Source organism: Austrofundulus limnaeus, unplaced genomic scaffold (genome assembly GCF_001266775.1).
Source record: "Austrofundulus limnaeus strain Quisiro unplaced genomic scaffold, Austrofundulus_limnaeus-1.0 Scaffold545, whole genome shotgun sequence".
NCBI lineage: Eukaryota > Metazoa > Chordata > Actinopteri > Cyprinodontiformes > Rivulidae > Austrofundulus > Austrofundulus limnaeus.
The window spans coordinates 42,579-47,169 of record NW_013952947.1 but is presented as its reverse complement, the minus strand read 5'-3'; the positions used below and the strand labels follow the sequence as shown (position 1 = coordinate 47,169).

Sequence of the window (4,591 nt, the reverse complement as noted above, 5' to 3'; positions counted from 1 at the left end):
GTTTCCATTGCAGTTTTGCGAAAAACACCAATTTCGATACGGCCGAAATACCACCTCATCCTAGCGCAAATGTATTTTTTTTCTTAACTTGACGTGTTTCCATTGAGCAAATTTATTTTTGAAATTCTAATTTGCGCATTTTCATGGTCGATGGAAACGCAGCTTGTGAGATGCCTATCCTTCAAATAAACATCTTTAAACTTAAGAAAATTGGCATAATACATATGACTTTAGCCATTTTGTCTCATAACTGGCCTATTTTCTTTTGGATTTGACTGAGTCAAAGTGAAACAGGAAGTGACATCAATGGGGAACTCTTTAATAAAATTAACTGTCTGGTCTTTGTTTATTAAAATAAAATTATTTAAGCTTTAACTCTTCTTCATGTCTCTGATAGTGACTCAAAATAATGTAAAGAAACATCATTCTTCTCTACAGCCTGTGTTAGCTTTTGTAACAACGCTCTGTTTACATGCAGACATTCCCCTTTGACATCACTTCCTGTTTCATCACATGCAAATATCTCAACAACGGTTCATCTCAGCGGCGTGAAATTTGTTTTGCAATATTTTATCATCGTTATCTTTCCAAAAATGCATTCATGTTTATTACAAAAAATTCTTGTCAGAGGTACTTTAAATCTGTCTGAAATAATCCCAATGCTCACAGATTAAACACCACAATCTGACAGAATTCTTCTGTTAAAAACAGTGACTCATACAAGTTCTCCTCTCCTTCTCCAGTTCGCCTGGCCGAGGTCAATAAATCAGGTGAGGAAGAGGAAAGGCCGCGCCCTCGGAGCCTGACGGAGCAGACGACTCCATCTGGATCATAATCGGTGTGTTTAACYGGCGGAGCATGTTCTGGATAACTGATGAATGTGAGATAATTCCAACGACGTATTCTTCACGGTTTAATCACTCCCCTCTCGTTCCAGGCCTGCTGTTCACCGAGGACTGCGGGAACTCGCATTAATACGATGACGCGGCGCTTTATCTCTCGCAGATCTGAGTCCTGGTGGGATTTTCTGCTCCGACGGCTCCAGATTTGATTCCACCGACTCACTGGAACTGAAAATTCGCAAAGTCATGCTCATAAATCTGAATCCCATTTACTGAGCGCTGGTGTTGGTTCTACGGCAGCGAAGGCCAAACTTCTTTTCAACGGTAACTGAATCATTTTCCTGCAGCTCTTTATTTAAGCCTCCTGTTTTCTCCCCATGACATCATACAGAGTCTTGACTGGAAGTGTAAATCCAGCAGAAGAGACGGACAAAAACACTWTAAAAACTGTGATAAATATTTTAGAGCCACCCTGCAGCTGTTTTCTCGGGCCTGAGCAGAAACACAACGCTGTGCCCCGCAGATGTCTGGTGTTTGTATCTCGGTGAGCGTTGTTCATTTTATTGTGCGACGGTCTGCTGAGGCCTGTGCGAACCGCACAGGTCGCCTAAAAAGAGCCTCTTAAAGAAAAACAAGAGCTGAAGCCTCGTCTGCAGACACATCTGGACAGAACGTCAGCTCAAGTTGCTAAAATGAGGCCTCAAACCGAAGATAAAATGCACAAAAACAACCTTCATTTGAACCAAAAATAAACAACTTTTTCCCGAATATTTTCAGAAAAAAGTCAGAGGACTGATGGTTCAGTAAGTTTTAAATCCAGACCTTCTGTCATATTTGCTCTACAGGTCCTTCTGGGACCAGGACCGAGTCAATGCCGTAAACAAACCCAATAAGAACCAGGTTTTTTGTTAGAATCCAGACTAATCCTGCAGGGAGATACAAAACACACCACAAGGAAACACTGCGGAGCGTAGTTCCATCCAGTGAGGCTTTAAAACCACGTTTAGAGTCCCACATTGTGGCTCTGCTGAGTTCCCACGTGTAATCTGACCGTTATGACTTTAGCACCCACTTTGGCAGCTAATCAAAAAGAGAAAATAAGTAGGTCCTCTGGATGGGTTCTGCTTTAGTGAAACGTTTCATCTCTCCTCCAAGAGACTTCTTCAGTCTGATGAGTTTCAGGTGAACTCAGCCTTATAAGCTCCGCCTCCACATGGACAAACAGGTTGATCACATGCAAAAGAGGGCCATCGACTAACAATAGGCTTGATTAGTTCTATTCATAGAGGGTCATGTGACCCATCATCTGACTTATTGGTTTGGATGCTGTGGTTCTTAGGTGTCGTGTTATGTCAATGTAGTGAATGCAAGCGGGGCTCGACATCCCCTTGTTTTTGTCCCTCTCTCCCTCTTTGTGTTGGTTATCGTTGGGGCCCTGATTCACACCTTTTKCTCACAGGGGGCGGAGTCATACTTGCAATAACAGCGTTGTAGGAGGAGGACAACTGGAAACGAAGGCCTCCACCTCTGTTTAATGGTGGACGGTTTTTCTTCACAAAGATGGCTTCCTTTACTCCTCTCTCAAACCAACGTTCCTCTCTATCAAGGATGAGAACATCTTCATCCCTGAAAGAGTGAACCCCCGCTTGCATTCACTACATCCATATAACACGACACGGGTCAGATGATRGGGCACATGACCCTCTATGAACAATAGAACTAATCAAGCCTATTGTTAGGTGATGGCCCTCTTTAGCATGTGATCAACCTGTTTGTCCATGTGGAGGCAGTGCTTATAAGGCTGAGTTCACCTGAAACTCCTCAGACTGAAGAAGTCTCTTGGAGGAGAGACGAAACATTTCACTAAAGAAGAACCCGTCCAGAGGACCTACTTATTGTTTCTATTTGATTTTTTCTACCTGGATTACTGAGATGCATCAGGACATTTTGGCAGCTAAGTTCTGCACAGTTCTGCTCAGTGGACCTCTAACTAYATTCAGAGTTCTGTTCTTCAAAATTAATTGTCCAATAAAGGATAAAAATGTCTTTGAGATGAGACGCCTTTGCTACTATTGTCAATTAAAAGAAAAATAAGGATGAAAAATATTGGTTCAAAATAAAAAAAACACTGATTTATTTTAACTTCGGTCTGGTTTGATGTCTTGTTCTTTTCGTTTTGTGTTTAGATTTATATTTCCACCTAAACGTCTTCTCCCAGATTCCACGCCTGTCTGATTCCACCACCTTTGTTTACCTGCACAGACGACAGCCGGTCCGGTGCGGGCCAATCACGTGGCTCGGCTCAAACGAGTGCTCGGGATCACCTGGTTTGTGATGGATTTTCATCCTTTGAGATGAGTAGCTTTAAGGACGGGCTTTGACCTGTGCTGCTACTCGTCTGATAAATGATGTAAGAGGTCCTGATCTCATCACCGATACATAAAAAACCCACAGAGGCTCACATTTCATCAGTGACAGCAGAACAACCTGTCTGCTCTCGGTTCAACACCACCACATTTAATCTGGGCTCCGTCAAGCCTTTCACCGCCCACGGACATTATTTACCAGCTGCTGTTTTAAACAAGGTAATTGTGATTTTGATCCTTCATTGTTAACATTTCGAGTGTCTCTATTGCAGTTAATATCGTCCCCCTGCTGTGGAAAATGGGCAAAACTTAAACACTCTTAGTGAAATTAAGTGGTGTGTGTGCGCGCGTGTGAACGACAACAATCAGGTTTCCCTCAGAGAAATGGAGGTCACCTCTGAGTCTTCTGGACAAAGTTCTCCAACCCAAATGTTCTGGGTTGTTGAAGACTCTAAAAGGCAGCAAGTTACATTTATGTCCCAATCAGTGGTGACAAGCAGATGGCCCACCGCTGATCTATTATAGCTCTGCAGCTCTTAGTGCTGTCAGCCCGTCTCCAGTTAGCTGCGATGAAGAGGAAATATGGGCCATCACTGATCCTGCAGCTCTGGAGCAGCCTGATGTAAATTCCTCATGTATGAATGACTCGTGTAGATCGCGTCTTTATGGCCGCTCGTATCGACAGGACGGGACTTATGGAGCAATCTCCTCATTTAAAGAAGTCGTTGCTTAAGATGAGAGGAACGGGCAGCAGTGTAAACACCTGATGAAGAGGACAGCTCCACCTATTCATGCTGGTTCTGCTCAACACAACAGAACATTTACAACAATTAAAGACGTGCTGCCGGTGTGAGAAGGAGAAACCAGGGATTTTGGACCAGCCGATGTGAAATTACTGAATCACTTGTTAAAGAAAAGCATTTATTACTTGTAGGAGAGCAACAGTACGATCATTTCTAAACCATCTGGGTTCGAGTACAGGTAACCAGACCAAGGACAGGAAGTGAAAACAGGAAGGGGTGAACATTTTGTTTAAAGGGATCCATGATTAGTTGTAACATTAGACTTTATTTGATAAACATATACTTTAACTGTAAAATAAAGACTGTAAAAATACTGTAGGATGTTTAGTTTTTATAATTTTCAAACTAAAAGTTTAAAAATATATTTTAACACGGACGGAGCCATTTTATTTAGACACAAAGCATTCTGGGTAAATGATGACGTGGATAGGTCCTCGGTGCGAGGCTGCTAGCGAGCTACGTATATCCACCCTGAAGGTTAATCTTGGACAATATCTGATATTTTACAGTTAAAATATATGTTTATCAAATAAAGTCTAATGTTACAACTAATCATGGATCCCTTTAAACATCTGAGGGG

General features: G+C 42.3%; 1 protein-coding gene and 1 long non-coding RNA gene across 2 annotated transcripts in view; one reads left to right on the top strand and one right to left on the bottom strand.

The window, feature by feature from the left end:
• Positions 1-4,591, bottom strand: part of LOC106530676 (glutamate receptor ionotropic, delta-1) — a gene marked incomplete at its 3' end in the record, with an annotated part of 326,888 nt that overhangs the window by 304,437 nt on the left and 17,860 nt on the right.
• LOC106530677 (uncharacterized) lies at positions 633-4,243 on the top strand. The gene is made up of 3 exons (XR_001311822.1): positions 633-838; positions 938-1,166; positions 3,029-4,243. It is a non-coding gene; the product is annotated as an uncharacterized LOC106530677 (long non-coding RNA).